The sequence below is a fragment of the Lepisosteus oculatus genome, chromosome 14 (assembly GCF_040954835.1).
Source record: "Lepisosteus oculatus isolate fLepOcu1 chromosome 14, fLepOcu1.hap2, whole genome shotgun sequence".
Lineage (NCBI taxonomy): Eukaryota > Metazoa > Chordata > Actinopteri > Semionotiformes > Lepisosteidae > Lepisosteus > Lepisosteus oculatus.
In genome coordinates this window covers 17,965,080-17,991,012 of record NC_090709.1, presented here as the reverse complement: position 1 = coordinate 17,991,012, position 25,933 = coordinate 17,965,080, and the positions used below count along the sequence as shown (strand labels likewise).

The following is a 25,933-nucleotide window of genomic DNA, read 5'->3' as shown; positions in this document are numbered from 1 at the left end:
GAAGTGCTCTGGGGAGTGTATTTTACATAAATCACAAACAGTATTCTAATTGTATACTGTAGATCAGTACAGCAATCATTCTGGAGTTGGCTGGGATTCTGAAATTTTTCTTGAAAAGGTATTCAGGATTGTTTGAACATTTAATAAAAAGTGATCTGAAACTACATGCCCTCAAATCTGATGTTGCTGTAACTAAACTCGGATGTGATCTTCTGCAGATGTGCAGTGTGCCTTTGTTCTTAAAAACTACCTCTGATGTTGTTGAAGGGGAAAAACTGCACAGAAAATGATAAAATGTTTCTGCACTTTAAAATGTCCCTTTAAAACCCTCCTCACACACCTCGATGTGGAGTGCGGGCAGGTAAAAGGTTTACAGGTGCTCATGATGTTTCTCACGGGGTGTTACCTGTTGTAGTATCTCTCTCTGTGCCTTTGGAAAGAAAAGAGCGGCTCCAGTGTGAGGTAACGCTTTGAACAGCCGGTCTCCCTGTCTTACAAAACAAGAAATGAAAATCAACCGGGAAATTGAACAGTGCAGGAATCAGCGCAGTATACAGTAGGAAGCAATTAAACAAAATGATCAGCAAAAATTGTAGTTGAGTAGATTGGAGTAAGAAATTAATTCTATTTGTAAGCAAACGAGAGCCCGCGCTGCGCATGAATTACAACAATCTTTCAGCATTTCTGAAACGTTTGATTGAATTGACAAAGAAATCCTCTCCCGATCTCCATCTTTGAAAATGTTAACTTTTGAGCCAGCAGGCCTAACACTGCAAAGTTGCCTGTTTCTCACAGGTGTTTGAAGTTGTGGATAACATTTCACAGGGTAGGCACCATGACTTAGCTGGTTAATGTGCCTCACTGGGTGTGAATCCCAGCGGTATCTATTCATAGACACCACGCCATTCACTGCCAATATTTATGGAGCTCAATTTAAGGATGAAAGGATACACATGTGTTACAGCTTTCTGCAGGTGTTTTATGTTTTATCATATCAATTGGCTCTGTGGTGCAATGGCTAGGTGTTGATTGAATAAAATCATTCAAAGGTTGTGGGTTCAAGTCCCACCAGAGTCACATGTCATTTTGATTCAGCCTTTCAAAATCCTCTAGGGATTGGTGTTGATCAAGTCAAATAGAGGACTTCTTCTGAGTCGACAGTCAAAAATGAACCAGCGGCCACTAGGGAGAAATAAGCACTGAACCTGGTCAGTGATCACATTACTCATATCCTGGAATCCCTGCACTGGCGTCCTGTCAAGTTTTGTGTCGACTTCAAAATCTTCATGCTCACCTATAAGGCTCTCCATGGCTTGGCACCTCAGTACCTGTCTGAGCTATTATTGCCCTACTCTCCACCTCACAACCTTCGCTCTGCTAATTCTGGTCTGCTATCTGTCCCCCAAGCCTGTCTACACTCTATGGGTGACAGGGCCTTCTCCGGTTATTCCCCCAAGCTCTGGATCTCTATCCCTAAGGATATCAAAGAGTCACTTTCTCTAAACTCCTTCAAATCCAGACTCAGAACCTCCTTCTTTAGAAGAGCCTTTAATGAACTATTCTTTACCCCTTTGCTCCTACTGTATTTAGTACCACCATCTACTGTCTCCTCTAACTGTGTATTCTCATCCAGCTTATTTTGTGTATTTTTTTATTGTTGTCATTCTGTCATTCTGTAAAGCACTTTGAGAAGCCACCTTTAAAGGTGCTATATTAAGTAAAGTTTATCATTATTATTAATAATGAACAGTGCATTTAACACTGAACATACACAGTCCTTCTTTTAGACGGATTGTAAGGGTAGGGAACAAGCTTTTCACTCGTGTTGTTAAAGACCATATCCTGGCTTTGTTGCAGGAAATGACTGAATTTACATCTATCAAGAGGACATACGTTCAGTATATCATTCATTTAGACCGTTTCGTAAATGAACTTGGTTATAACTTCTACATTAGATACTCAAAACAAGTACATAACTCTTAGGAATTCAATTGATATCAACTGGTTGGGATAACAATTGAATTCTCGAGCTGTAATGCATTGAAGTGCTCCGTGCCAGGCTGTGCTGTGCGGCTTGCGACGGTGCGGTGCTGATGCTCACTGACCGGCTAGTTAGTGTTGGCTTTAACTAGCAAACTTTGTGCACAGGAGAAAAGATGACTGTGGATCCCAGCAGGTCAGGAAGAGGACCGGTTCGTTCCTGATGAAGCGCTAGATCTGAATAGTGATTCAGCTGTCCACAGTTCTGACCTGTTCCCGAGGCCTGCTGCTGATACTAACCTCTGGTTACTCGTGGCAACCTCCGCTCTCGACTCTTAGAACAGAGGAAAGTTCTGGCACTCGGCCACACTGGCCGTTCCGTGGTTGTCCGGGCTGAGCCTCAGGATGGTCAGGAGGCGCGCTGCGAGAATGTCCTGCCCTTGGGAGCCTTCTGGTCCTGGGCCGTCCTGCCCTGGAATTGTCTCGCACCCCTGGAATTCTCCTTAGAATTCTCCTACTGGAATAGTCCGAAAAGTCCACTACAGGCTCTCTGTGTTGCCTGTTTTTACCTGGAGGAACTTCAGCTTGTTCATTGGCTGAAAGTTCCACGTGTTGTTGAAAGTTCCACGAGTCCCACGTGGGTTACTCGGCCCTACCAGTCCCTGATTGGTTGATCAAGGTGAGATATGAGTCACTTACTTCTGACACTCAGGAATGCAGTCCAGATGTCCATCTGGCACTCCCTAGACAGATAGGCGCCAATGGATGACCATTGATCATGATAGCCAGGCTTAGCTAAGTGCATCCCCTCTGCAGAAAATGTGTGTTTTAAAGGAGGTGTGTCACGATCGCAAACCCCTCTCCTTAAGGGTGCTCCAGCCCTTCCTTGTTTGCCTCATTTCCCGCACCTGTTCCTTGTTCCCCCTTTCAGTTCCCCCTTAAAAGCCAGGCGCTGGTGGTAATTCTGGCTCTGCACTGGTTCCCGTACCAGGCGAGCCCAGGACCTGGAAGCGCCTGGCCCTGTTAAAGTTTTATTTCTGTTCCTGTTCCCCGCCGGTTCTGACCCGGTTCCAGTTTTTATCCTGTCTTGTCTCAGGTGGACCACCTGGCTTTGGACATTGCCAGTTTGGGATTTCCTGTTTGGACACTTCTGGATTGTGTGCCTCAGCCACACCTCCCCCGAACGCCAGCGCACCATGGACACGCCCTGCTGTCTTCATTCCCGTCTCCCGCATGACTTTTTCCCCTTGTATTCTTCACTCTACCCTGGATCATGTCATCTGCATAGGGTCCGGAAAGAACGCTTTCCTGACAGCTGTCAAGTTATTTTTTTGCCAGACAATGCCGTGCTGTAAGAACAGTGTGGTTTAATGAATTGGACTGAATTTGGTTTGAACCGCAGGGAAATACCAACAAAAAAACAAGTGCTTCTTAACACAGAGGTAGTTGGAGATATTTGGCAGCAGTGGGATTCCAACACAAATCCTCAAAGAGACTGGAGCTCTAATCCAGCTCTTTAGAGCACTCGGCTGCATTAGCCTTGACTGCCTCATACCTCACACTGGCTCAGAGAAAACTGAGTGACTTACAGTGCCTTGCGAAAGTATTCGGCCCCCTTGAACTTTTCAACCTTTTGCCACATTTCAGGCTTCAAACATAAAGATATAAATTTTTTATTTTATGTGAAGAATCACCAACAAGTGGGACACAATTGTGAAGTGGAACGAAATCTATTGGATTTTTGAAACTTTTTTAACTAATAAAAAAATGAAAAGTGGGGCGTGCAAAATTATTCGGCCCCCTTGCGTTAATACTTTGTAGAGCCACCTTTTGCTGCGATTACAGCTGCAAGTCGCTTGGGGTATGTCTCTATCAGTTTTGCACATCGAGAGACTGAAATTCTTGCCCATTCTTCCTTGCAAAACAGCTCGAGCTCAGTGAGGTTGGATGGAGAGCGTTTGTGAACAGCAGTTTTCAGCTCTTTCCACAGATTCTCGATTGGATTCAGGTCTGGACTTTGACTTGGCCATTCAAACACCTGGATACATTTATTTGTGAACCATTCCTTTGTAGATTTTGCTGTATGTTTGGGATCATTGTCTTGTTGGAAGATAAATCTCCGTCCCAGTTTCAGGTCTTTTGCAGACTCCAACAGGTTTTCATCCAGAATGGTCCTGTATTTGGCTGCATCCATCTTCCCCTCAATTTTAACCATCTTCCCTGTCCCTGCTGAAGAAAAGCAGGCCCAAACCATGATGCTGCCACCACCATGTTTGACAGTGGGGATGGTGTGTTGAGGGTGATGAGCTGTGTTGCTTTTACGCCAAACATATCGTTTTGCATTGTGGCCAAAAAGTTCGATTTTGGTTTCATCTGACCAGAGCACCTTCTTCCACATGTTTGGGGTGTCTCCCAGGTGGCTTGTGGCAAACTTTAGACGAGACTTTTTATGGATATCTTTGAGAAATGGCTTTCTTCTTGCCACTCTTCCATAAAGGCCAGATTTGTGCAGTGTAAGACTGATTGTTGTCCTATGGACAGACTCTCCCACCTCAGCTGTAGTTCTCTGCAGTTCATCCAGAGTGATCATGGGCCTCTTGGCTGCATCTCTGATCAGTCTTCTCCTTGTCTGAGCTGAAAGTTTAGAGGGACGGCCAGGTCTTGGTAGATTTGCAGTGGTCTGATACTCCTTCCATTTCAAGATGATCGCTTGCACAGTGCTCCTTGGGATGTTTGAAGCTGGGGAAATCTTTTTGTATCCAAATCCGGCTTTAAACTTCTCCACAACAGTATTACGGACCTGCCTGGTGTGTTCCTTGGTCTTCATGATGCTCTCTGCGCTTTCAACAGAACCTTGAGACTATCACAGAGCAGGTGCATTTATACAGAGACTTGATTACACACAGGTGGATTCTATTTATCACCATCAGTCATTTAGGACAACATTGGATCATTCAGAGATCCTCGCTGAACTTCTGGAGTGAGTTTGCTGCACTGAAAGTAAAGGGGCCGAATAATTTTGCACGCCCCACTTTTCATTTTTTTATTAGTTAAAATAGTTTCAAAAATCCAATAGATTTCGTTCCACTTCACAATTGTGTCCCACTTGTTGGTGATTCTTCACATAAAATAAAAAATTTATATCTTTATGTTTGAAGCCTGAAATGTGGCAAAAGGTTGAAAAGTTCAAGGGGGCCGAATACTTTCGCAAGGCACTGTATAAAGGCTGGTAGGAGGGGAAAGGAATAAATGCTTCTTTTTTGGACAAAGACTTTATCTACTAAAAGAAGGAAAGACATATTTGATTATTGTTTGTTCATCAGTTGTTTTGATCAAATTATTGTAATGCAGTGCAAGGTACAATTAAGGCATAATATGTACATGGATGTCATGTCTGAGTCATTGATGGCAGCTGACTATAGCTCGAGGACAGTTCATCATGAGTGGGTAAGCCTGCATAATGAGGGAGAAGAGATTGGCCTCTGTGACGCAGTGTCCAGTAACACTAACTATCTGTCCTACTGTTCTCTGCTAACGTAGAGGGTGAATGTAGTTTTATGTGAACGTAAGGTTTCTTTCTTGTAAAATATTTTCGATTACATTTTTGTTGTTGAAAATGGATCTCGTGCATTTGAATGCTGTGTTCATCTTCTGATATTGTCACCTTATTCTATATATCATTTCATCAGACTACTAAATTTGTAGGATCTCAATTGCATTAGATTGCACAGTGATAGTATTTCTTACCTTTTAAATACTTAAGTCAAAAATGTAGAGAAAGTGCTCTTGTTTTCACTATTATAAGAACTGTGATGCACCAGTAATATTTACTCTCATAAAAGCATTATAATTGTATTGCTTTGTTCTATTATAGTCTTGAGTGACACAAATCTTCTGTCTTACTGCTGTGCACTTTTCCAGGAGCCAGTTCAGCACAGGATCCTCAGTCAAACACTGCAATCGCTTGATAAAAGCCATTTCTCATCCTTTCTCTTGGTGCTGGTGCTACTATTGTATGCAAAGGAGGGGACTTGACAATGAAAGGCGTGATCATCTTAAAGAGAGTCTTCTTAAAGGTGTGTGTCGGCTAGCTCTCCACTGGCAATTGACCGGGCTTGTGAAGAAACCAATCTTATTCAACAACCATACAAATTCCACAGCTTAACGCACATGAAGCGAAATCCGTGAGCTGATTGACACAAAACAATGTTGTTTCAATTATCCGCAAAGCTGTTTTACTCGTCTGACCACCTCTTCCTACATTACAGTGAGCACGTATATTTCAGTTTCTATTCTTTTATTTTCCTTACTATTTTACTGTCCCTTTCCCCCATGTGGAGATGTATCCACAGCCAAAATCTAGTTTTACCCTACGTTTGTGCCAGTTTTACTATCTGTGTAGGAGCCTACCATACAGATGTTCAGTGGTGCAATTGGTTAGTGTGTGGTATACACACAGCTATACACAGTGGTGTTATTCTGATTTTGTGTGTTCAAGCCTCCCCTGTAACCAGTAAATCTTCTGAAAGTTTTCCACACATAAAACGTTCATTTGCTGTAGCAGTTTCACTGTGACTTTGCAGGTAAAATATTCTTAATGAGAATAATATTTATTAATAATATAATATTGCGATAAATAACCACACCAGAAAATATTGGAGAGAAATGGCTTGTCGCACTATTCGTAGCAGGGACTCAGACACAGAAATGTCTTGTCATTAAAGAAAATTCGTGAAGAAGAGAAGTGACATCATTGCAAAGGCAATATTTTCTGATGTTAATAATCATTCGGGTGGGAATTACTAATGTCATTACTACTAATTGTGATAAAAACAGAGGACTCACAGCTCTCTGGATGTTGGTCTGGACTCTAAAAAGTGTTTCTATTTGCAAGTGGCTCTGGAACTCAACACCTGTTGATGGGTCACTTCTGTCAGACACACCAGTTGTCACAACAGTTCTTTCCGGACCCTATGTGGACGACACAATCCGGGTAAAAGTGAGAAAACATGGGGAAAAAGTAATGCAGGAGACGGGGGCATGTCCTTGGTGCACTGGTGTACAGGGAAGGTGTGGCTGATGCAAACAATCCAAAGAAAAAAATTTGTAGGCGAATCCAGGAAACGGGCAAAAGTCCATGGCCAAGAGATCCATCCAAAACGCTGGATTAAAAACAAGAACCGGGTCGGAACTGGCAAGGGGAACAGGAACAGGCTTAGAAACTTAAAAGCATAACGTAGCCAGGCGCAACCAGGTCCCAGGCTCGCATGATATAGAAACCAAGGCAGAGCCTCGATTGAAGTCAGCATCTGGCTTATAAAGAGGGAACTGAAAAGGGGCTGAAATAATGAACAGGTGCTGGGAATAAGGCAGAACAAGAAAGGGCTGGAGCACCCTTGAGAGGAGGGGTTTATGATCAAGACACCAGTGGAGCACAAGCCCACCATCACACACATTCACACACACTGACAGATATACACCTACAGACTCACACAAAATCAGACACTCACACACTCACAAATATACACTCACACACATTCACAGACACACAAACAGACACTACAGATGCAGCCATTCAAAATGCGCGGGCGATACCGCATTATTTTCCGGTGCGCTTTACGCAGTCTACCGCGAGTTACCGGTAAATACCGCTAGTTACCGTAAATTCTCCTATAATATGACAAGCAAAATAATAGTATCCGGAATTTCCGCAAAGTGGAGCTAATAAAGCTCAACCTCTCATGTTTGAGCTGTCGCCATCAAAGTCTTTAACGAAGATATTACTAATAGTATTAATAATGAATGACCTTGGACAAGCTGTAAACTCAAAGTATTGCCCTGGTCCACATTATTTTTTTCATTGACCGTCTTTGTAAAAGTAACACTACAGCATTTCGCAATCACGCATTTGTTTCCAATCATGCAAAGTACAGTAATTTTTGAGAATCGATTCACCATGCCTTTCACATGCTCATAAAAGAGATTGATTTAGGAACATAAACATATTACAGTATGCAAACTGTACTGTATACAGAATGTATATGTTTATTTAATGTCTTAACTGTGCCTTTTTAAGTATTGAATATTTATATGGAATTTTACCACTGAAGGGAAATCTTAGTACCTGAGCATAAAAAGAATAGGAGCATACTGTAATGCGTGTGAAGGCCATAAACGATATTAATTTTGGAACTTAAACATACAGTATATGGCTGGTCTCGGTACTTTAAAGAAAACACACCAGTATTCCATTTCTCCCTAAACATTCGAAGCATCGAAGTCTTTAACTAACGTAATACCAGAGTCAACAAGCATACTTTTAGAATTTGATTAAAAGGGAATATAATATGGAATCGCGTATCTAAAGAAATTAATAACGATATAATTATATTCATGTTGCAAAAAAACTGCAACGGACATAAAAACTCCCTTGCTTTTAACAGAGCGTTCCATAATTTCTAACTACGAAAATTATTTAAACTACAACACTTATCATTCAACCAGAGCTCGAAATATCACAAGAATCCTCTAGAGCACAGCAAAGACTGTATTAAAAGAATCGCGAATAGAAGATATAATTATATTCGTGTACTGTGACAGGGCTATGTAGGGCTGTTTCACCTCTCTCTTCATGTGACTCTATTCAAAAGCTATTTAGCAAAGAGGGGATGAGAAGAGTGACAAACTAGTATTCTTAAGATTTTTTTTTCTGAACCAGGGAAAATCTGATCATGTTTCTCTATAACAATAATAAAAAACATTGCCACACCCGGACTGTTAAACCAACGCATTAGCACGTCGAAGCCCATTGAGGAGGGCGCAATAACTGTTTTGTTCCTTGATTTACTGATCTGCATTAATTACAGAAATCGAGTTCCTGCTCTTTGCAGATGACCTGGTCCTGCTGTCGCCCACAGAACAGAGGCTGCGGCAGAACCTGGCACTGCTGGAGCAGCACTGTCAGACCTGAGCGCTGACAGTCAATCTGGACAAGACCAGAGTTATGGTTTTCCAGAAAAAAAGCCAGACCTCCCTTAGTCTTCCTGAAATTGTCGGATTATGAGCGACTAAAAGCATCTTATTAAAAAGACGTTTGCGTTTGTTTGGGAGCTCTATTATATATTTTTCATATGTAAGATATAATGATGTGTTCCCTCTTACACATCGCACCACTTTAAAAGCTAGAAAAACAGGTTTCGATTCACATTATCTGGTGAGCCTTGTTTTGTCAAAGGACAGCACTAAAAAAACAGACAATACATAGGGGGGGAGGGCAAGCGAGAGGGAGAGTTTTTTACTCTCTGTCAAAAAATAACAAATCACCCGGGGCAGAGACTCTGGGGGGATCATTGTGTGGTACAGAAGGGAGCTCAGTCAATTCAAACAAGTTCAGCGCTGATTCAGTTGAAAAAAAAACTGCAACGGACATAAAAACTCCCTTGCTTTTAACAGAGCGTTTCATAATTTACAACTACAAAATTTATTTAAACTGTGACACTTATCATTCAACTAGAGCTCGAAATATCACAAGGATCCTCTAGAGCACAGCAAAGACTGTATTAAAAGTATACTAGTGACAAACTAGTATACTTTAGATCTTTTTTTCTGAACCTGGGAAAATCTGATCATGTTTCTCTATAACAATAATAAAAAACTTTATTTTATATATCACCTTTAAAAGTGGCATCTCAAAGCAATACAGTAGATATAAAAACAGATAAAAGGACCACAGATTACAAAGTAAATACATATAAGAAAGACAAGCAGTTAGAGGTGCTACCAAAATTAGAAAATGAAGCAGATACAGACACTAAGTCTTCTGAAAAGAAAGGTTCTGAGGTTAGATTTAAGTGCACTCAGGGTACGTGACTGATATCACTGGGAATACAAATTAAGAGCTCTGGGGTGCAGCTAGAGAAGACCCTGTCACCCACAGAATGTAGATGTTCTTGAGGACAGCTAGAAGACCAGAGTCAGACGGACAAAGGTGGAGAGTAGACAGATAATAAGCCATTACTGTAGGTGAATGAGGATGAGGAATTTGAAGTTGACTCGAAACCTGATAGGTAACCAGTGCAAGGACTTGAAAACAGGTGTAATGCATCCCAGATAGGATTCTCGCTGTCTTATTCTGAACATATTGAAGATTGCTCAGTGTGGATTTAATTTCCGCAGTGAACAGGATGTGCATTTATTAATTCTAGAAAAAAAAAGCCTTTCTTGATTTCTCTAGTTCTTAGTTTCTCTAGTTCCCTTTAAAATAAACTATTATTCCACAATGCAGAGTATTACATGGCCAGTATTTACACATGATATTTGTGATTTAAAGAAATTAACACAAGCAGCTTTTGGAGATTTAAGTGTTGGCTGAGTTATTGCAGGATAAAAGACTAGAGATGTTGGTAAGAAGAAGATCATTTTGGGAAGGCTAAGGAATACACTGATAACAAGAACACTTCCTAATGGGGTTAGGCATACTTTTGATGAAGATGATGAAGTTAACAGACTGTATGTTTACATAGATACTGAAATGAGGATTGTATTTTAGATTTTGTGCAGTTACTAGCATTGAACTGTGTGTTGGATGCACATGAATTGAAAGAATGGGCAAACATAGCTGATGCGGATCCACAGAGCCAGCATATTAAGATGTTTAGAATTAGAGGCAATTTGTTTAAATAACTAGGTATGGATACTGATGTGCAAGAGAGGTGGAAAGGCCAGCAGTATAAAATATTTTATTCTCAGTGAGATGCTGCCATTTCATAGTGGGTTTCTAACACTGTGTATAGTTCTATCCACACAGTGCCTTTACTTCTATGCATTTCTAATCTCTTTATCCAGTACAGAGGATTTGGAGCCTGTCCCAGTAAGCAACGGACACAAGGCAGAATACACCCTGGACATAGCGCCAGTCCATCACAGGACAGACAGACACAAACACACACACACCAGGGCCAGTTTTCCCATAAACCAATTAACTTACCAGTATGTTTTGGAGTGCGAGAGGGAGTCAAATCACACATATGGAGAAAACCCATGTAACCCAGAGAGAACATACAAACCCCACACACACAAGATGGCAGGAATTGAACCTAGGACCCCAGTGCTGCAAGATAGCAATGCTAACCACTTCACCACCATTAGAAATGGATGGATATCTTAGTTATCTTTCTAGTTCACAGGTTTGCATGCATAATTTAATTTTGAAAGCCACTGAGACATCAGGTACTACTGTTGTATTTATGAAAAAAAAAGCATACTAACAACTGTGCCATCCTACTCCTTAGTTAATACATTTTATTATTCATAAACAGTTAACATTGTTAGCAAAATATTTTGAATTATATTTAACCCTATTTTTTCTTTAGTTTTGTATTTAACATATTATATGATAGTCAGATTAAATGTATATTTGAACAATGAAAATATATTTTTACAAGATGCGGGGGATAGTGCAACAACTTATTACAGTGCGAAATTTAATATTATTGATTGCTAATAGTTTATGCTAACACCTAACTTTCTTAATTAGATGTATTTAAAACAGTGAACTTAGTGTAACATACCATTCAGAAATACAATCGAGAACAGTTTTGTGGCGTTTGTTTGGATGAAACGTTTCTAAAATGTATAACAAAACAAAATTAAAGACGATTAAAATCTGTAATCTTTCCACTTGTAATGTCATTAGACAGAACAACAAGTTTCTGCTTTGTCTAAGGATGGTATCAAAAAGTAGTCTAAGTGGTGAGAAAGCTGTGCTTAATGATTATTAAGGAACTTAAAAGTAAAAAGAGATGCTTCATATTGCTTGATTAATTTTAAAATCTAAGTTATAGTTTTTAAAATTATTGCTGCCTTAAGCACTCCAGGCAGCAGAACATTCGTTCTGTACTGCTGAGCTCCGCGCCTCCTCCCTCTCTCTCTGACGGAGCACAGTGGGCGGTACACTATTTTCAGAGCCTCTGATTGGGAAAAAAAGACCTGCTGATCAGTTTCACACAACAGGAAGAGAAAAGAATGGGATTTTTTTCTCTTCGAAGCGTGTGTTGTCTTTATGAAAATCGTGTATTTTAAACGTTTAATTAAGAAGTTAAAACTTTACGCCGTAAACAAAGATTCTGAGCTGATCACGAGGAAGAAAAATCACCCATTTTTCGCGCATAAAAAGTTTTTTTTAACTCTCGACACCTGTTTTTATAGGTTTTAAAGTCGTGCAATGTCTACGTTAAGCAGGAACACATTATTATATCTCATTTTTTATTTCTTTTTTAAAAAATTAAAAATCGTTTGCCCAGCCTATTAAAAGGCCTGTTCTTTCATGATCATCAATTTTGTAATGTCAGTTTGTCACACTTGTCAAAGTGTGCATTGTTTTGAGCAAACTTTTATCTTTCCTATGTTTCTGTCACTTGAATACAAATGCTTGTGTAGATGTCTGTAGTTATCTGTAGTTAAACAAATCTGTAGTTTTAAATTTTGGGATGCTATATTTTTCAACAAGCAGTTGAAATTTATGCCAGGTTGTCTCATGTTGTGTCTGGTTTTGACAACAGTGTTTTTGTCCTTTTTTATACAAATAAGTTAATAAGCATTTAAATTTCCTTTTCCTCTGGGGTTGATATTATCATTGTGAGTGTCCAAGGGCTCCTTAATTTTTTATTGATACTTTTAATATCATACATTTGAAATTACACACAGATAAAAATAGTTTTAAAAAGTTTATTGCAAAACAAAGTTTTAATCAAATTTGTAAAAAATGTTACCATCAAAAGTGGTACATTCAGAATTGTATATTAATAAATGCTTTTATTTCTAATTTTTGATACATCAAATTATTTAAAAAAGGAGAAAGAATAAAAAAAGAAAAAAGGCACAAATGGGATGTTCTCTTTTGTAAAACACAAGCTGCAGATCCTTTCACGGATGTTGAAAGGGACAAACTGTGAAGTGGCAGGAGAGCGACAAATACAGTATACGACTACACACTGACAGACACAACACACATTCACAGCCATGCATTCACAGAAACATACTCAGAGAATCCACATGCTCACACAGCAACATACATAACAAACTCACAGACACACACCCCACACACTCATAGACACACACTCCACACACGCACAGACACCACGTACACACTTATCTACAGATGCACGATAACTAACACTAACACAAATACTACTAATTGTCACGGACGGCGGAAGGGATGAACCGTGGAATGGCAGGAGAGCGAAAAAAGACCCTATATGTAGCAGCGAATTGGGGGATTCGCCCCGGGCTCAGCAGTTCGGGAGTTGAATAGAAACCTTTGCCCTCAGGCAGCAGACGTGGGGCAACCTGGTGCTAGGCGGGTCTCAGGACATCCGAACGTCAATGCTGAGGGAAGAGGAATGAGTGACCCGGAAATATATAGCCCCAGAGAGAGAGACACCGGAAGGACAGCAAAGCACAGAAAACTAGGGACAGGACAGAGTAAGAGTGCCCTCTGGGTGCAGAGGGCATGACAGGTCCTGTAGATACAGACACTGAAGACAATATGGAAACAGTGGAGTGAAGTGGACTCAGGTCACAGTGTCAGTGTGGAAACAGTGGAGTGAAGTGGATTCAGGTGACAGACAGTGTCAGTGTGGAAACAGTGGAGTGAGGTGGACTCAGGTCACAGAGAGTGTCATTGTGGATACAGTGGAGTGAAGTGGACTCAGGTCGCAGACAGTCTCAGACAGTCTCAGTGCCCAGAGCAGCTCTAAGACTGCATGAGACTATTAGTGAAGCTCTTCTGTGTCTAGACCTGCAAGAGGACCTTCTCCCAGACAGCCCTGTCCGTCTCACAGTGCCCATCCTGTCCCTGAGACTCGTCCCCAACATCATTGTAGTCAGTCCTGTCGGGGGCAGAAACTCCTTCCTTAGAGGGCAGTGTGGGCAGGACCCAGTCCACTCCAGGGCCAGTGTGGGGGACACCTGACAGAGAGACACAGACTCAGAGAAAGGCAGTGTGCAGGACATGGACAGGAACAACTCTCTGAGCTGAAATTTTAATATGTATAATATAAATATGGTATGTATTTTTTAAATTGTATATGTGTGCCTTTAAAACAATGTAACTGTAAATACAAATAATACAAAAAACAATGTTATAATTAAGACAAGCCTTAACAAGTAAGATTTCTCAGATGTTAGGTATTTAAATTATGTTGAAGTCCAAAGCCTTCAATATGACATTTTTCAAATTAAATCAAATGACATTGTATTTTTTAGGAATAATTTGTGATCAATGCAGATTTTACTTATATTAACAAAGTACCAATGTTTTAAAAACCACGATGTGGAAAACCTATGACAGCTATTCTAAACTTTGTGTCATGCCCTCTGCAGCCTCTGTAGCACTCCTAATCTGTCCTGTCCCTAGTTTCCTGTGCTTTGCTGTCCTTCAAGTGTCTCTCTCTCTGGTGCTATATATTTCTGGGTCACTCATTCACCTTCGCTCAGCATTGATGTTCAGATGTCCCGAGACCCGCCTATCACCACGTCGCCCCATGTCCACTGCCTGAGGGCATTAGTTTCTATATGACTCCTGAACTTCTGAGCCCGTGCTAACCCCTGTTCTGCCGTTATGAATATGTGTCTTTTCTGCTCTCCTGCCATTCCACGGTTAGTCCCTTCCAACATCAGCGACACTTAGTTATTGTCTCCGCTGTCAGAAAGCACAGAGAGCACAGTTGCTGCTCTTGGAGAATCTGGAGCCTTGTTCTACGCAGACTTCGCTCTGTTAGATCAGATAAGTAGCTGATCCATGTCAAACTTATGATTCGGTTGGGTTGCACTAAGACTCTGATCTTAGATTAAATTGAGCCACTGTTAAGGCCTGGTGCCCTCTTGGATGAGAGTGGCACCCAAATTGATTACTGTGGATTATCTTCCCATGAACTATCTCACCCACACTGAGCCCCCTGGCTGAAGCCCCCTTTACCTGAAGTGGGGTCTCCCTCACTGTCCCCCACATCACTGTATCCAGAGGGTGTCTCATCAGAGAGGAGTCTCCCTGTGAACAGAAGAGCAGGTTTGTAATGACTGTCACCCTAAGACCCCTTTTATCTGTATTTGAGCTAGTGTTTAATTGTATTAATATGAAGGCATGTGTAGGCTGGTACAGGGGGTTCTCCTGAGTCTTATTTATAATAACTCACCTGACACGGTGTCTGGACTCTGGGGCACAGTGATGACATCATCATAGTACTCTGGAGCCTCTTCTTTCACAGAGGACATCTGCTCTCCTGAACCACACACTGTCACACATCAGATTTAAAATGAAAGAGATCTGGCAACCTAACTCTATAATACATTTCAAACTAATTTCAGATTTTTATTGAGATGGTGAATAACATCAGGGCCACCTGAATAAGGACAAAGAGAGCAATGCTGTGAACCCTTGTGAAACATCTAAAGAGGAGCTGGACATGGGCAGCAGAATAACCCAGAGATTAATCCAGATTTAGTGTGATGAGCTGTGTAGTGCACAGAGAGAGGAGAGAGATTCAGACTCTGTGGGATTGGTGCAGAGTTTCCCCATGTGATTGGACTGAAATAACCAACCTGACAAGGCATCTGGGCTCTGAGGTACAGTTACAGCATCATCATAGTACTCAGGGGCCTCTTCTTTCACAAAGGATATCAGCTCTCCTGAAGCACACAGAGCACAGCTTCACTGACACGCAGCAGCACATCAGAACACACTAAGGAACTAAACATCATGTTAGAACTAAAACACCACACTTGAAATACAGGAGATCAGGAAACCTGATTTCCACTCCTATTCACTTCTGTAATATATTTAAAACTATGCCTTGATTTGGACATCTGATCCCTCCATTGGGGCCTTTTTTCTGATCGCCCCATCATCTCATATCACCAACCACCTAATCTGCATCACCTTCTTGTTCACAGCTCCCTTGACTGCCCTCAGCAACCATCCACACCAGGCCCTTTCCCTTGCAACAGACCTTGCTGTATCACCTGCAAGTAAAAATCCAACACCACACTCATTCAAGGCCCCTCAAGACAATTCCAGTTCACCCAGATGGCATCTTGTACCTCCAGCAACCTTTTTTACTGTATCTCTTGCAGTAAATGCCCAGCCATCTACATTGGAGAAACAGGAAGGAGACTCGGAGACTGCTTCAGAGTACATGTCAGGGCTGTGAAGATTAAAGATCTCTCCAAGCCCATTGTTTCTCATTTCACCTCTGATGGCCACGACCACTCTAATCTCTCCGTCTGTGTTCTCAAAGACAGTTTTCCAAACTCATACATCAGAAAGACTACTGAAACCAAAATAATCCTGCAGCTAGGATCATACCTTTCCCCTTCTCTTAACAACAGACTACTTTTCTTCAAAATTTTCTCCATTCATTGGAAGTGTCATTTCACACCTCTCTATACCTATTCTGACTTCACACCTCTTGATTGGCCTCTCTTTCTCTACCCTGCTCCAGCCTCTCACTCCTCCTCTCTTCCAGCCTTTGTTCTCCCGCTACATTACCTTTGCCTACTGCTTTCTCTTTCTCACACCTGAAGAAGGGTCCATGGCCGAAACGTTGTGTTTTCTTCATTTTTTTCGCATGGAATAAACCTATTACTTGTTCCTTTGCAGCCTACACATGCTGACGCAGCTCCCCACCTGAACTACTAGATTTGAACATGATTTGAACAATGATGGCTGTATTTGAAAGAGAAAGTAGTGCCGTGCACACTTTGAGATATAGGAAGGGGAACCGGATAGCACAATAAAGCAGACTGAATATGAATATGAGTCAGATTCATGTGACTGGTGCAGAATAACACAGATTCAGTAATGAGAGGCTGAGATCAAGGAGAGAATAGAGAGAGTGAGTCTCATTGGGATTGGTGCAGGGTTTCCCCATGTGACTGAACTGAAATAACCCACCTGACAAGGCATCAGGGCTCTGAGGTACAGTTACAGCATCATCATAGTACTCTGGGATCTCTTCTTTCAGAGAGGGTATCGACTCTTCTGAACCACAAAAAGAAACAGAGAATTTACACTTCAGGACTCTGAGTGATTTCACCACATAGCTACAATAACTTTAGTATTTCATAACACTTTGATGTTTGTGTGTACTGTCCGTGTGAAACAGAAAGTAAAGTAAAACATATTTTCTATTTGGTTATTGTGAAGTCCAATTTCTAATGCTTTGTGGTGTATAATTAAGTCATGACTCTAGGGTCAATGATTTAACATTTAATTAGAAAGAGTTTCTACAGCATACTGTTCCCCAGTCATCACACTGGGAAACTTGTACTGAATTCTGGACCTGAGGCAAAATCTCCTGCTCAATCAACACCAATTAGGCCAGCTTCCTGACATTTCCTTAAAGGTCTCCCATCCAAATTACTGATCAAGTCTAGTTTTGCACAGCCTCTGTGATCTGTTGAGATCAGGCTAGTAAGAGGCAGCACTGAAGAGCAGGGTTTATAAGGTATCACAAACGCATGTGGTCATATTTGTATGATCCAGGATTTTCTACTCGAGTTCTCTAAATGTCATCCTGGTTTGAGGTGAGAGTGAGTACTGGACTGAAGATCCCCCACTCCCACACTGAGCCCTTGACTCCATCTCCCCTCACCTGGTACTAGTTCTCCCTCACTGTCCTCCACATCATCGTATCCAGAGGGCAGCTCGTCAGAGAGGAATCTCCCTGTGAACAGGAGGACAGATCAGTATTACCTGCAGTCAGGCAGCAGCCTCACCGTGTTCTACTGACTGTTCCCACTGGGAGAAGCCAGGGTCTGAACAGTAACACAGGGCTTGTGTTTATAAGGCAGATCAGGGACAGTGTTGTGCTGGTTTTCATAACTCCGCTCTGATGCACCTCTTGAGAAAAAAAAAACTACTATCTGAAATCAGTTGAGTGAGATTTTCTACAATTTTTAAGTCCTCAGATTTTCCTCAGAGGGTGGACACTAAACACACCTGAACACTCTCTCTACTCACCTCTCCTGGGGGTGCTGGAGGTTCCTTCTCTGGCCAGTTTGTACTCTATTTCCTCATAGACGGCATCATGATAGGGGGCTAGTGCTCCCTCAGATAGGGCTGAAACAGACACTCAGGGTTAACACGAAGGGAGAGGAGTACAAGCAAATCAATTCACTGCTAAACATTTTTGGACATTTCTGCATATAAATACTGTAATTCTAAACATCTGCAAATTTCTTCAGATGTCCATTTTTAATTATTTACACTCTTTTGTACATTTAAACAGTTTTTCTCTAACTCTATTAAACTAGTTCACATCCAACATCCACATTAAATTGGACAGAACATAAGTGATAACATAACATAACATAACATAACATAACATAACATAACATAACATAACATAACATAAGTGATAATTTAGAGATGTTTTTTGTTTCTGTTCAATATAGATCAGTTCTATGTGACAGTAATGGCCACTAGAGGTCAGTATGTGGACGGTGAGTTCCCTCTCTACCTTTCCTCAGATTCCTGTTCTGGATCAGCTGCCCCACTAACAGGGCCAGCACCACGAAGAGCAGAGCCCCCAGCAGCAGGAGGGCCAGGGGTGAGACAGACAGGCCTCCCAGCGGCTGTGTCTGGGGTGTTGTCTTGGTGCTGCCTGAGGGAGAAGGAGACAGGAAATGAACAGGGATGAGGAGTTATGCTGTTGGGCTCATACAGGCTTTGACACATGAAATTCCCTGAGTTTCCCATCAGGAGGTGTTAGGATCTCAGGGTTAACCCATCTGAACATATAAAAGTAAAGGATCTCACATCCTTTACTTTTACATCAAGACTGTCAGAAAATCACTGAGGGAGGAGAGGAGATACTGCAGCTACAGCAGGAAGCTAAGGAGACACTGATTCATAATGAGGGGGGAGAGGAGACACTACAGCTACAGTGGGAATTTAAAGAGACAGAAAGAAAGGAGTTATCAATGACAAGGGGGATTTCTGTTCACCTGTTGTTGGACTTGCTGTTGTCTCTGACAAACCTGTAGAAGAGATACGAGAACTGTCATTATTTTGCCTTCGGTTTTACTGCAAGTTGAATCCACAGTGGAGTTAATATAAAAATACATTTGTTTCTTTTTTACATTTGAGGTAAAATGCTGGATTGCAGAGATGAAAGATATCAGGTTCTTAATTGAAGACTAGTTTTGTTCACACACACAGTGCTACGCAACATCCCATATTTATTACTGATGATTTTAGTTGGTTCAGTTAGATTTTAAACAGTGATAGAATATGGGTAACAACAGTCTATCTTCTCCACCAATCTGCTACCTTGTTCATCTACAGTACTAAGACTCTCCTCACCTGTACAGGTAACCCCTGCATCCTCCTTGTGTCGACAGTCACTCTGATTCAGTCCAGAGTGACAGCAGTCCCACAGGTGAAGCTCACTGCCTGTGCAGTTCACCTCGTCCAGCCAGATGGCGCCACTCCCTGGTCCGAATAAGGCCTCTTTTTCTGCTATCACTGCGTCCCCACAGCCCAGCTGTCTGCAGACCACCTGAGCATCCTGCAGGTCCCAGGAGTCGTCACAGACTGTCCCCCAGGAGCCCTCATAACGCAGCTCCAGCCGTCCAGAACAGTTATTGCCTCCAACCAGGCGCAGAGACAGCGGGACTGAGAGAGCAGAGAGGTTACTGATTATCCTCAGCTCAGTGACTGTAGAAGAGATCAGTGAGTTTACTGAACACTGTAAAAGAGAATGTTGTTGTTGCTGAGTGAGTCTGAAAGAAAACATTGTCCTAAGCTCGTTGACTGACTATTCCGTTGTAGAAGAGAGCAGTGAAGTTATTGAAAGATGTGAGTAGAGATTAGTGAGGTATTGAAGAGAGCTGTATGGTTACTCTTCCTCAGCTCAGGGCTGCAGTGTCTCTGACTGTTTTACACACTGAACTCACCTGGGCAGTACAGCTGAGGCTGCTCTACCTGAGGGGCTGGAGTGCTTCTGTCAGCTTCTTTTCGAGGACCTTCAAAGATTAATGATCACATACAAAATCAAACTCACAGAAAATAGTGAAGAACAGCAATAACATTTATTTTATTTTATACTTATTTGGGTATGAATTGATAAGAATTCTGTTGAAATTTCTTGTCAGTTCTAAATATTGCAACACATTAATTTGCAAAGCTGCTCAACAGGAAAACAGGAACAGTCTTTCCTCTGTACCTGAGCAGGTGATCTCAGCCACTTCCCGGTCTGTGCACTCATTCTGACCCCAGGGGGAGGAGGGACACTGCCACAGGGTGGAGTCGTGTTTGCGACAGGAGACAGAGTCCAGCCATTTGGGATCAGGGCTCAGCCTAGAGTTTGTCTCTCTGACGGTGCCCTTGTCTCCACAGCCCAGCTGTTTACAGATCACTGCAGCTGTGTAGTCAGACATTCTGTTCTGACAGACGCTGCCCCATGTGCCATTGTAGTAAACCTCTGCCTGTCCTGAACAGCCTGAAGACAGTCTCAGTAGAGTGTGATCTGCCAACATAACGGGGAAAGAGGCCCTGATAAGAGCAAGCCCAATGTTTCATTCTGAACTGGTAAGAAACAGATGGAACAGTGGATTGCATTGAGATGAGAAATAGCATTAAAAACTTATGAAGATGAAGATGAAGACTGTTGAAATGTTCTACTGGGTTACTAATAAATAAAATCCATTTAGAGGATTGAGGTCTGATACAGAGCATCAGCAAAATTCTGATCAGCTTGGTTGCTCTTCAGCAGCACTCAGAGTGACTGAAATAGCACTGTGAGAGGAGAACATGCAGCTTGGGTTGAAAATTGACACCAAGTGATTCTCCAGCATCTGGCTTGAAGACACTTTTGGATCAAATTGAGATGAAAATATTGAGGCAGAAAGTCATGAAAGACAATGGCCACGACAACCACACCCTGTCAGGCAACAGACAACAGCTCACATTGATGTGAGGAGTTTATAGCTTGCAGATTAGTTCTGAGATTTCACTTAAGGACTGAAACTCAAGTCAAACACATCTAGGCACTCTAGATGCAAGCCATATCCACAATCTGGGATTAAAGAATCTGGATATTTTAATTTTAATTATCTTTCTTACCTGAACACAGAATTCTCACATCCTCTTTGTGTCCACAGTCATGTTGTCCCCACCATGCTGAGTGACACTCCCACAGAGACGACTCGTTTCCCAGACAGCCCACCTCGTCCAGCCAGATGGGTCCAGTTCCCTGGCTGAAGGAGTCTGGCACTGGGGCACTAAGGGCCGTCCCACACTGGAGCTGCCTGCACACCACCTGAGAGTCTGCCAGGTCCCAGGAGTCATCGCAGACTGTCCCCCAGGAGCCACTGTGATAAACCTCCAGCCTCCCAGCACAGTCACTTCCTTCTCCAACAAGCCTGAGGGACAGCTGGTCTAGGAGCAGAGATTCAGAGATCAGGAATCAGAGGCCAGTGCAGTTCTAAGAGATTACCATAACCTGCTGTTACAAGTTGAAGATTAGCTCAGCCCACTAGGCACAGCAGATACAGTTCAAGTACAGTGTTTCTTGGCTTAAGATTAATTTAATATATACACTTATTGTAACAGATTGTTCATAAGCAGTATACCAGATAAGTCACTTTTCTGACCCACTGTTACGCACAGAGACAATAGCTCCACCAGTGACAAATTGCAGTATTCAGATAGATGTGTTTGCTGTAGATCCCAAAGACCCGAGTGTGTTTGTGACACACAGAAAATACTGCACACACACAGCTGTTGCCTCACAGACTGATCTGGGATTCCACTGAGCAACAGAGACATCAACACACTGAGAGCCCTGGAGATTCAGAACAGGGGCTAATTCATACCTGGTGTTTTGGAAGAGGATACAGCTGAAGATAGGAAACCTGGGAAACAAACAGAGGGAGAGAAATCAGACTGCGAACCATGTGTGAGAGGAGCAATTTAACACCAGAAATGAAACTACAATTAAAACAGCACTGATGTGATTAAGACAGTCCTCAATCTCTCTTTACCTGCCCCATGAGAATCTCTGGTCATATCTGAGGTTGTAAAAGAGAAGCAAGGAGCTCATTTCTGTCCACAGGAGTGATGTTTCACCAGTAGTGTGTAAAATGTGTTTGGATCTGAGAAAGAATGTCTGTAAAACTTGAGTTTTCCGAGTCTCACTTTATCTTCAGCCTCCTGTTTAATTGGGCTCTATTAATTAAACTAATTAAACAAGTCAGATGTTAATTACAGGATACTGAGGTCCAGTTTCCTTTTTTAGGACCATCTTCCTACTAATATAAAACTGATTTTTACTGCTCACAATATTTGTATAGCAATCTGAAAAAAATAAATAGTAATATATTTTTAAATAATATTCAGATAATATTTGAATTTAATGTTTAAAACACACATAAATGATTTGAGAAACATTAATGCACCTCTGTCCCTCATGTGTAACAGAGCAGTTCTTGAGTAAATCATGAAAACAGTGTGCTGCTGTGTGTAAACAGAGGGGGTGTCACTGTTTTAAACAAACAATTCTCACCAGAGCAGATGACTCCTGCGTCCTGTCCATGAGAGCACCCTGCTCTCCCCCATGAAGAGACAGCGCAGTGTGAGAGATGGCTCTCATTGCCCCGGCACTCAAACACATCAGCCCTTACTGGTCCACTGCCCTGTCCAAACCAGGCCTGTCCAGGTGCTGCTACAGCCTCCCCACAGCCCAGCTGCTGGCAGAGAACACTGGCATCTCTCAGGTCCCAGTATTGGTCACACACTGTCCCCCAGTCCCCGAAGAGCCACTGTAACTCCACTCGGCCAGAGCAGGAGTCTGAGCCATTCACCAGCCTGACCCCTGTGTATCCTGCACACCGGACAGGGGAGAGAGTAGAGACAGTGACACAACCTTGCTGCAACTTATTATAATAACCCTCAAATTCACATTCAAATCCATTGTGACTGCTTTTGTCTTTCTCATCAGAATGATGACCTTCTTGCATTTGTGAATTCAAACAAAAAAGAAACACAAAAACAAGCAGACCACTCTCTCTGATATCTTGACCTTTGAATTATTTAAGTAACTGTGAATTAGAAGGCTGGTTTGATGAGAGAACATGGCCAAACCATGGTAGCTACTGAAACACTGAGGTCAGTGGAGCACCCCAAGAGCAAAGACTGCTGGAGAGGAGAGTAAGATGACCGGTATCTATACTGCAGTGAGCAGATTACTAGTGGGAGGTGGGGACTTGGGGTCTGTTTCTTTCCTAAAATCTATGCTATGAAACACATGATCATGTTCTTAACAAAACACTTCAGTCCCACGTAATTCTCAGGGGTGCAGCCCTGGGTCTTTGTGGACTTTGGACAGAAGAAAATCTGAGTTTTGCTGCCTTGGCACTGGAGCACCTCGGAATGGATGTCCCCCTTCCCGAAATGAGCCCCCTTCAGGACCTGGATAGGAACCCCGCAGTTGAGCTCTCGACACATAACGTCTGCGTCCTGCCAGTCGAAGTCAGAGTCACATACTGAGCCCCAGGTCTCTCCGTGCTGCACTTCCACTCTCCCAGAGCACAGATCACTGCCTCCAACCAGTCTGACCCCTCGATGAGCTGGAATATCACAACAATAACAGAGATTACTGTCCCTGACCAGTCTGACCCCTTGATGAGCTGGAATATCAGAACAATAACAGAGATCACTGCCCCTGACCAGTCTGACCTATCAATAAGCAGTAATAGAGAGAGGAGCAGCAATACAGATGGAGAGCAGTATTACAGAAGGAGGGAAATCAAACCAGATGGAGAGCAGTATTACAGAAGGAGGGAAATCAAACGGGGGAGAAGAGAAATGAAAAGTGAATGGGAGCAGTAAGAGAGATGATGCAGAATTTGATAGAGAAAGAGAAAGAGAGATGTGTCACTGTTCCAGTTTATCTGAGCTGCATTCCAGCTGCTGGCTCTTAAACCCAAGAAGACTGTTGCAGTGTCAATAGTTACAGACTCAGACACTGCAGCCCTGCAATGCAAGAAGCTGTAATTCAATTATTCATAGTCTTCTATCACTTTTGGAATAGGCAAAATAAATTATTCTACCTCTAATAGTAAAAAAAAAAATGCAAAGAATTGATAGTTATGTGTGTGTTTGTTTGAAAGGAGGTGTGGCCTGCTACTGCGGATATGCTGCCAGTGAGTTTGTGTGAGGGAGAATTATGTATGGAAAGACAGTACATGGAGAAGACAAATATGGGCACAACATTTAAGATAAAGGAATTCACAGGATATTTGCCAAAAAAAGGCTTTAAGATTGCTCACAGCTTCTCTACTGTCTGATCATTCCAGAGATCAAGTGAATTAAAATATAAAGTGTCACAAGAGTCAAAAATGATTTGATAGTCTGTTGTTGTTGACCTCATGGTGATCTCTGACCTGGAAAGGTGACAAAGATGTTGTGTATGTGTTGTTGTGAGTCAGGAGAGCAGGAGACACAGCTGCTATCCCTTAGCTCAGATGTAGGAAGGGAGGGCTTATTATCACAGTCCTGGATCCACTGGTTTTCTGGGTGAAGACAAGAGAACAGGAAGTGCAGCCGGGAGGACTCTGACTCTGTGAAGTAAGAGTAGCAATGGCTCCCTGTCCACACACTGGTTTCCTAGCCAATGACTGACACCAAGCCTGTCTCCACTGTAGGGATTTAGAAGGGCTTTGGAAGTGGTGAGTATAGTGTGTCGATGAAATAATTTAAAAAAAAAAAGAAACAGTGTAAGTGGGAATGAAAGAAATCATGTACACATAGCCCATAATGAGCTCACCTAGAAGGGTTTCTCTTGCAGATGAATTAAAAAAAAAGTCTTTATAGTTGCCAACAACAACACAAAGCCATTCATTTAGGACAGAATTAGGACACTATCCTGTGGTCATTAATATACATAAGGAAAGCTCTAAGTATGGATAAATCTGGGAAAAAGTAACTCTATCATCCCCGTTCATTCATTGGAAACCCAAAATCTCAGACCAGAAAACACGACAGCATCCCGAACCTCTTTGCACTGACCAGGACAGATTCCCCTCAGAGAGTTGGTCATAAAACTGTCCACACGGACCAAGACAGAGTCTCCTGTACCACTTGGTCCTGAAACTGTCCACACTGACGTCATCTTGGAATTAAATTGACTTGATAATTCTGGTAGACTCTTAGCTAAGGGAGGTAACAGCTCTGATGTTCTTATCCATGCAAATTCTATGTGAAATTCAAACAACCTGTCAAAAAATTACCGACATTGTTCTCAGAAAGACACATGGAACAGTAAAACAATTGTATTGAAGGCTGATATGGATAATTTTGTAACTGTCAAGAAATTTCTGGAAGAGAGGAAGACATCTTGAATTAAGTAATTACTGAAAGAAAAATAAAATAAAAGATAAGCTGAACGCAGCTCTCGTATTTGTGATTATTATTTCTGTTATTATATGTTATTGTTATGGCATTATTGATTAATTTATTAAATTCTTATTCAATTGTATATCATATAATGCAGTAATATTCACTATAGGTTGTAGTTACCTGAACAGATTACTCCAGCATCAACATTATAGATATTTTCAAAGACATAGTCATATATATAGAATTCGTTAACATCTGATCTTGATTGACAGTCCCTCAGCACAGACTCTGACCCGCTGCAGGAGACTGAGTGCAACAGAACTGATCCAGACCCTGGTCCAAAGTGAGCTCCTCCTGGTGCTGAAACAGCAGATCCACAGCCCAGCTGTCTGCACACCACTGTAGCATCATCCAGATCCCAGCCAAAGTCAGCTACTGTCCCCCACTCTCCATCATGATACACCTCCACTGTCCCCTCACAGGGACTGGCCCCATTCACCAGCCTCACATCAGCACTGCCTGCAGAGAGAGTCACAGACTGGTTAAAACACACAC

The 25,933-nt window shown here is 42.0% G+C and overlaps 1 protein-coding gene and 2 long non-coding RNA genes across 3 annotated transcripts in view; all 3 read right to left on the bottom strand.

The window, feature by feature from the left end:
* LOC138242765 (zinc finger protein 850-like) overlaps window positions 1–25,933 on the bottom strand; it is a 409,608-nt gene that overhangs the window by 258,740 nt on the left and 124,935 nt on the right. The window lies entirely within an intron of this gene.
* LOC138242922 (uncharacterized) lies at window positions 13,866–15,240 on the bottom strand. The gene is made up of 3 exons (XR_011191797.1): window positions 15,174–15,240; window positions 14,957–15,028; window positions 13,866–13,947 (listed from the first exon to the last, which is right to left on the bottom strand). It is a non-coding gene; the product is annotated as an uncharacterized lncRNA (long non-coding RNA).
* Window positions 16,940–18,092, bottom strand: LOC138242930 (uncharacterized). The gene is made up of 3 exons (XR_011191807.1): window positions 17,999–18,092; window positions 17,631–17,702; window positions 16,940–17,017 (listed from the first exon to the last, which is right to left on the bottom strand). It is a non-coding gene; the product is annotated as an uncharacterized lncRNA (long non-coding RNA).